Below are 8,622 nucleotides of genomic sequence, written 5' to 3' on the forward strand. Positions count from 1 at the left end.
ATCAAACCCACTTCAAGACAGGCACAAATCAGTGCAAGACAGAGGAGACTAGAAGAGAGAATACACATAAATACACACAGAAACCACCCACATAAGCCATATCTGGTAGCATGTTAGAATAAAAAAAGTTCTATTTAAAATGTTTTTGCATAAGTAAATAAAGTATATTTTATAAAATATAAATGTGTGTCTTAAAATATAACTTATTTTCCCATCTTATCAATACCTTCAATACTATAGTTGAATGAAGGCTTAACAAATCATTGACATAGTGACTTCTTTAAATATCTCATTAATTTCAAAGATAAAATGTTTTGAGGACTAAATCTAAAAAATGCTATTTTAACATTTCATTTTAATATATGGAATAAAATATCGGAAGTAATTAATTTACTTCAACCTTATATGAAAAGTTGATATAAGGCTTCCAGTTGCCAAAGTGGCACATACAAACCTTGGAAGTCACCGTGAAACTTAGAAGTTACCAATCCATTCCAACAAGTAAAAAGTTGAACAGATAAAAATCAACAACTCTTCCTAGATCTGTAAAACAAGTGAATACATGGAGAAAACTGCTGCCCTGCAAGCTGGACACAGGCAAGAACAGAGACTCATCCTTCACAGGAGGAGAGCCCATGAGCAGAAGCGTCTACAGAGGAGAGGCATGGGGCAGGCAAAGAGAACCTGAACTGTAATTGATAAACTAAGGCCAGCTCAGTGCGTACAACTGAGAATGAAATCTCCAGGACACCCCAGTCATAGGGGTGACCCCCCACACCTTTGTGAGTTTTACCTCTAGGAGTTCAACCTGGTTCTCCCAGCAAATATTTCAGAAAAATTCCCTCATGCTTCCAACAAGAGGAAGAAAAAAGGGACCATTCTGAAATACACTAGAACATTCCACTCTTCTTAACAAAGTCTGCTTTCAGGAGAAGCAGTTCAAACAGAATCTAACCTTCTGTGGTTCTATCAGAAATTAACCAACCTGAGTGAAAGGAAACACCCAAATCCAGCCAGCCCCATTGGGTTTTCTAAGATAGTGTGAGTGCCTTGTATGAGACTACACTGGTAGATGCATGCATTTACACATCTGCTCAAACCCATAGGTTTACACAACCCTGAGTGAATCCTAACATGAACTCTGTATGTACTCTGGGTGATTATGATGTGTGATGCAAGTTCATTGACTGTAATAAATATACCACTCTCATGGGGGTTGTTGATAATGGGGGGGGCTATGCATGTGTTGGGGTGGAAGGCACTATGGGACATCTATGTTCCTTTCCCTGGTTTTGCTGTGAACCTAAAACTGTCCTAAAAATAAAATTTGTTTTTTTAAAAAAACTGATATAGCCCCAAACTCACTTTTTAATCTTTCATTTTTATCCCATCATTTCTATAACTATATTGTTTATTTATTTTCTTTTCAGAGCAGCTCAGTTGTTTCATTCTCCCTGCAATCTCTTGCTCTGATTTATTTATTGAATGCTCACTTGGTGTTTGGTACCCAGTGCACAAAATTCCCTTTAACAATTCACATCCATATTTTGAAATAGAAATTATCACTGCCATTTTGTAAGTAAGGAATCTTAAAATTTAAAATATTAGTAAACTTGTTTAAATCACATTGCTATGAGGCAACAAAGTCATTGTTAGAACATAATGTTGTCTATTAAGTTATAGTGTGAATGATCATACAGTTATTAGCAATGATACTCTCTTAATCTCATCAGCATCTTCTGTTTTTTGTTAAAATATTTCTTCCCACCTGTCTGTTATGCCTCTACAAAGCTACTTTCCCCAGAATTTCTGAGTAAAATTAATAACTACTTCTATATCTGAGCATTAGTTGATTCAAGTGTTTCAAAAGCTGGGTAAAATTTGCTCTGTTCCATTTTATTTGTTATCATTTAATATTTTCTGCCAATATTCCGAGACAATTAGGGGTTTTATTTAAGGGAATAGGTTATCTACACTGCCCGTTTTCAGGTAAGTACTCTGGAAGAAATAGAAGATGTCATTAATTTTTAGTTAGGGACAAAAAGTTAGCCAAATGATACATTGCCACTGCTGGGGACATAGCGAAATTGAAAAAAGCAGATCAGTACAAAACTTAAGGAGACGGAGATTATACATAATTTGAATATGAACAGATATTCTAATCTTCTGGAGTAAAGAACCATTGAATGTTCATAAAGTCATGGTATATTTATATTTCTCTTGTAAGGAAAAATACTGGATAGCTTTTGGAAGACACTATGCCATTTTTACAAGTATTAACATGTGACAATGTTGATTCAGTCATTTCTGCAAGACGCTAGATTTGTGAAATCATGTTATGATTGTGAAAATCAAACCAGCACTAAAGATTATAGGAAGTCTTAAGTTCAAACTAACAAATGACTAGCATTGACAACTTGAATGTTATCAAATTATATTTTGTTTTGTTTTTCTAATTTACTATCCTTGCTAACCACATGGCCATGGCCCTTAGCTGAGATAAATTACATATGAGCATAATGAAGCAGATAGAGTAGATATAATAAAAATTTGGATTTAAAAAAGAAACAGAGAGGAAGCAGGGAGGAAGATAGGAATTTAGGTAGCTAGAAAATAAATCCAATGTAGGAGGACTTCAACTTGGCCAGTGTTTTCATTTTTCAGACACAAAAGAAGGGGAAGAGATTAGCCAAAGAATCTGTGCATAACTCATAGCCACAGAACACCGTGAGGTGATGATCAAAGGGAAGGGGGTGCAGGGCTGGGTGGAGGTGGGCAGAGTGGGGGAAATGGGGACATCTGTAATAGCTTCAGTGATAAAAATAAATAATAAATAAATGAATAAAATATGCTGAAAACTGAATGGCATATTTGTGAAAATATAAAAGCATTATTTTACATCACAAAGAAATGGAGTAGGATACATTTAAGAGGTAAAACATCATATTTTAAAGCCACAGTATCCTGAGTTTATTCCTTATTAATAAACTTTTTCTTAAAAAGGGGGGGATATAAACAGGAGATCTAAAGTAGGCATTTTCATATTACTATAAAGAGAGAGATTGCTGTAATTTAACCACTGAGCTGAAAACTGAAATCCTTAAAGTGCATTTTTAGGCTGCTGATCCTGACCTCCTACAGACCAATTAGAGTTGAATAATTGTTGTTGGTATGACAACCTCAGGGAGAAACAAAAGACTTCAATTTCGTTAAGTGAAGCCACAAAGTTTTTCTTTAGAATAGAAAATACAAAGGGGCGGCTATAAATCATGGTGGCTTATGAGATCACGTTAGATAATAGCATTTTTCTTCTAATAATGTTTTTAAGACCACAGTGGGTCACGAAGGGCTAACCCATACATATTGCTAATTTGTACATTTCAGCTGCCTTTAATCTAAGATTGATTACCAAAGCCAAATCGATTATTTTACTTATATGAATAGGCAATAAGAGATTTAAGCACGATTTCAAATCCATATATTTCTTAGGTATAGCTTCAGTTTTATGTCTCAGTAGAAGATGTTACACAGTCTGTACATTTCATTTTTTTTAAGTTAAAAAACACTTGTAAATGGTCAGTTTTGATGTATGTAAAAGCTGCTATTACTAATCATATGTAAATGAAGGTATCCATAGTCTTCCTTTCTTTATTACAGATACTCTTGATTTTAGACTATTATTGAGGTATGATTGATGTGCAAGAAACTACGCACATTGAAGTGGAATTTTATGAGTTTTAACATGTATCCACTCATCATGACAGAAGAGGTGATGAACGTACACATCCCTGCCCCCAATCTCTTCTGTGTGCCCCAGTTTAAAGCGGCCCTTCACTCCTCTCCACTACCTGCCGTCTCCAGCAAACCACTAGCTTGTTTTCTGTCACTTTACACTAGTTTGCATTGTCTAGAATCTTATATCAATGGAATCACAGAATAAATTCTCTTTGTCTGGCTTCTTTCATTCAGTGTACTTTAAAAATTAGGATCTTGGAACATGCACATGCCATTTTCAATCTTCTATAATATATAAATATTATAATGATGACTGTTTTAATGTCCTTTTGAATATTCTTTAGCTTTGGCTTAAGATGCAAATTACAATGGAATACTACTCAGTGATAAAAAGAAGGACATTTTACCTTTTGTAACAGCATGGATGGACCAGGAGAACATTATGCTAAGCAAAATAAGCCAGTCAGAGAAAGACAAATACCATAAGATTGGGAAGGAATACTCCTTCCTTCATGTATATGTGGGATATAATGAACAAATGGAACTAATAAGTGAAAAAGAGGCAGACTCACAGATAGAGAACAGGATGACACCTATTGCGGGTGAGGGGGAGGTTAGGGAGTGGAAGGACTGAGCAGAAAGGAGAAAGGACTTGTGGACATGGACAACAGAGTGATGATTGCAGGGGTGAAGCACGTATAAGTGAGTTAAATGATAGTGAAAACATACAGTGAACATTTCAAAAATAATCGTATCCTTTCAAAGGTTGCTTTTAAGCTTCATTAGACAGTTGAGTTTCAGGGCAATATTTAGGGAAAAACTTCCCCCCCTCCCCTTCCAAGGAGTTGAGTATTCTGCTATATGCCTTGTGTATTATGAGGTCTTTCCCTCTCCCCATTGTGAGAACACAAACTGTTAACATTATCATCTCTTGTGATCACCGGGGATTGTTGTGACTGTTCTCTTCCAGAGGTTCTTTCTCTAGCTTTGATAGAGAAAAGAATAGTTTTGAATAGTTCCCTCAAATACATACACTCATTATGTACACAACTAAAGATCTGAGGAGAACACTGCACAGAGTTCCAGAGCTCTCTGTCTTTGCAGCCTTCTCTCAATACAACTCTCCATTCTGGCATTCTGCTCTGCAGATTCCAGCCACTTGGCTTCCCCTGCCTATTCCATTCAGGGAGAGCACTGGGCTGTCATTGATTCCCAGCTTCCCTGCGTAAGGCCTGACAATGACTAGAACAATCACAGTCAGTAAACTGGGACAGCCACAGAGCACAGCGCACGCATTCCCTTTTCTTAGATCATGGTCCCATACTAACCTTTGTCCGATGCCAATGGTTTCAGATATTTTGTCTGTTTTTTTTTTAAGTTGTACAAGAAGGAAGGATAAATTAGTTCTTTTAAATTAGTGAGAGTAATAGGGAAAATTTTTATTACAAGATAGTATGCAAAAATAGATAATAATAGCACATGTAAATCTGCATTGTTCCTAACAAGATTTATTGGGTTATCTCGTGGACATCTGATATCTATATTAGTTGGGGAAGTATATAAATGTAAGATTGCGGACAATCCTCATGTTACTGTTCATAGTGAGGTGGGAGAACAAACTAGGTTACCAAAATACATAGGCTGCCTCAAGAGTTCCTTAAAATCATTAAAGGGATGTTCTTAATTGATTAAAATTTTATATTTATGTATAAAAATGTATTGATTCTTTCATCTATTTTTTAATTCAACATTAATCGAGTGCCTATTATGTGCTAGATGTTGTTCCAGGTACTTGGGACACAGCAGAGAACAACACAAAGGTTCCTGCTCTCAAGGAGCTTACATTTATGACCCCTCCACCTGAGCTCCCTGTGGTCCTGGGCAAGCAGGTCCTGGGCACCTCTCCATGGCGATCCAACGAGGGAAGAAGCAGGCCTGGCCCAGAAATGGGAAATGTGTCTGCTGCAGTGCAGATGCCAAACAGAAACTACCCCCTACCCACTACCCAGAGAGGAGATCAGGCTAGAAGTTGGCTTTTAATAATAAAGTACAAGGGGGGAGGGTAGGGAGAGGGCAGCCAGGTGCTGCAGCCCCAGGGGCTGGGATGGCTATACCAACTTCTGCTGCTGCTTGTTGGCTACCTTCCTGGCAAGGTCCTTGGCCTTCTCTGTAGCTATCAGTGCCTTCCCCTTGGCTTCCTTGGCTATCTCAACCAGGGTCTTGGAAGGGGACACCCCTTGCAGCTTGGTCAAGATGTATTCAGAGCCCTTCATAGTCTTGGTCACATTTTTTTGAACTGGGTAAGACTGAATTCCTGAACAGCTCTGGGGATGCCAAGTAAGCTAGAGGAGACCCAAGCTTTCCAGTGGAATTCGGGCAAGCCACCTTTATCAGAGTTCACACAGTAAACACATCATTCCTCCACCACCATTGGCCAGGCACAGTTGATGTTCCAGGTGAAGGTGCCCATGGTCTGGTTCCGTGGGTCCACAATGGAATCCTCTAGCATGGACACTGGGTGAGCAACATTGCCAGGAAAGAGTCACTCGCTCTAGTGGGGCATCCTCTTGGTCTTGGTCAGGAGTCTCCAAGACAGAAGCTTCTGGCAAGGGGTCACCTCCTGGTGAACTATATCTTCTGTCAAGACACGTTTGCTATGGGGATTTGTGTACCGCTGCCAGAAGGCAGCAAACACTTGGTCCCAGGAACTCCAGAACATGTTCTGGCTCAGAAAATACTTCACCATTGTCATGGCTGGGGCAGGATCAGCACCTGCACAGCGTCAGGGGTGCAGAGCCCAGGGAATCTGTGGAGACCAGGCCTGAACTCCCCAAATGCCCACCAGGCACACATCTCAGTCACCACCGCACTGCACTTCACCAGCTGCCACCATCATGAGGAATTGTAGACTGATTCTTTTAAATTAAATTATTGATAAGACTTAACAGTGTTTCTATCCTAATACTTAAAGGACCAAATTTTCTAATGTCACATATTCCACATGCCAGAATGGCGCCCAAGTATGGAATTTCTGCTAGGCAGGAAAATAGAACTCTGTATCACCTGCCTTCTACTCCTCATGGCTTAAAAAGAAAAAGTGACTTGCATTAAAATTTATGGTAGTCAAGTCATAAGGCCTGTTGAGGAATTTTTCATTTTTCTTTCTTCAAGACAGAGGTAAGAGTATCAGTCTAGCATGTTTGGAGTTAGTTGATATCATGTGTGTTGCTTTGACTAAAGACAAGTGATAGAAAATGATGTATGTCACTTCCAGATAGAAGCTTTAAGAGCCACAGAGTAATTCACCTTGTTCCCTTTTCTTGCCTCAGTAGTTTATGTATGTATTGAGGTATGTATTGAGATAAAGCCTCCATCAGCTGGGTTTTAGGAAAACTAAGATATGCATAGTCTTCAACTAAACTCAAGACAGTTGATTCACCCTGTTGATCATGTAGTGTGAGAAAAAAGCTCTTGTTTTATTTAAGCCACTGAGATTTGGGGATTTAGGGATATTGTCATCATAGCACGACCTGGATGACCAGTGTGCACAGCACAGCCTCATACACATCCCCAGAAGGACATCCACAAAGTGAAAGGGAGAGACTTTATCAAAACCAAAGATTCTAACAGAAGGTTTAATTGAAAACTGAAAAAAAAAATCCAGTTACATAAATAATGAAAAAGTATTTCGTAAATAGCAAATTATCTACCTTTAAAAACAATCCTTCATCTTTTAGGTAACAGCATATTTTTTTAATTGTTTCATTATTTGTGACCCCCTGGTACTTAAACCTTTATTTGCTTACTAGTGACCTTGAATGCTGGAAACTATCTACTTAATAAGTCTAATTCTGTGTTATTTACATTTAGCTTAAACAAAGACTTAGAAACAAGTACTAGATTAAATAAATACGTACAGTGCAAAAGACTGTAAAATACCAGGCAGCAAGTCTCTCTATAACACCTCCTCACATATTGGCTACTAACCTATCTGACGCCTCTGAGGATGCCAAAATAACAGCACTCTGGCAGAGTCTCCTCCGCCAGCTGTGGAAAGTGCACATTAGTTCAGTGAAAGGGTGATGGCTGTTAGCACTGCTCAGCACTAATGAACAACCAGTTCCTTACACCCTCAGAATCGAGGCCATTTCTTAGACTTCTAGAATAGAAGTCTTTATACATTTTAACAATATGAGTTTTGAATTATTATGGCCAGTTTTATAATCTACTTAGACACTTTGTTAGATAAGAACATTTAAAAACACTGTTAGAGTAATAAAGAGCAAGAAATCTTTAAAGCAAAGATATCAAATGCCTTCGCCACATAGTCTTCACAATATACATGAGCCCTACTACCTATTTGAGTTGTGGAAAAAAGGCAGTAAACCTTTTCACAGGCATTGATGAGAGCTCACTGTCAGTGGAGTGTTGCAGGTAAATTCTAATAACATATAGATGGTTTTCAAGTAAAACTCTCATTCACTGTGCTCTGTTGTCTGATTTGTGTATCTTCAAAGGCCACTGGGTGGATGGCACTCCTTTCCTTCCCGTAGGCATGACAGACCTTAAAGTTCCCTCCACCCACACTAGTGAGGAAATAATGATTGTGATAACTTTGAGTGAACCTAAGTAATGTTTCAAATTAACCATAACTGTTTCATTGCAATCAAAGAGTAGATTGTTGCAAATCTTTCTTCTCTATAATTAGAATTTAAACTAAAAGAAGTAAAACTTCTTTTATTGTTCTTTTCATGTGACATGCAGTCAGTGAATTTAATTTGCAGCAACCTTAAATCATTGAAGGAAGTGACATTAGTGAGAGTACGTCCAAAAGGATTTTTCAGGATGTGCATTAATATCGGCCATGTCCTAGAAAACAAGTCCCTG

General features: G+C 38.1%; 1 pseudogene; it reads right to left on the minus strand.

Annotated features, from left to right (window-relative positions):
- Positions 1 to 5,843: 5,843 nt before the first annotated feature.
- Positions 5,844 to 6,481, minus strand: LOC118977407 (PRELI domain-containing protein 1, mitochondrial-like; annotated as a pseudogene).
- Positions 6,482 to 8,622: the final 2,141 nt, after the last annotated feature.

This window comes from Sturnira hondurensis, unplaced genomic scaffold (assembly GCF_014824575.4).
Source record: "Sturnira hondurensis isolate 20B ecotype Veracruz unplaced genomic scaffold, ASM1482457v3 Scaffold0021354, whole genome shotgun sequence".
In the NCBI taxonomy this organism is placed as follows: domain Eukaryota; kingdom Metazoa; phylum Chordata; class Mammalia; order Chiroptera; family Phyllostomidae; genus Sturnira; species Sturnira hondurensis.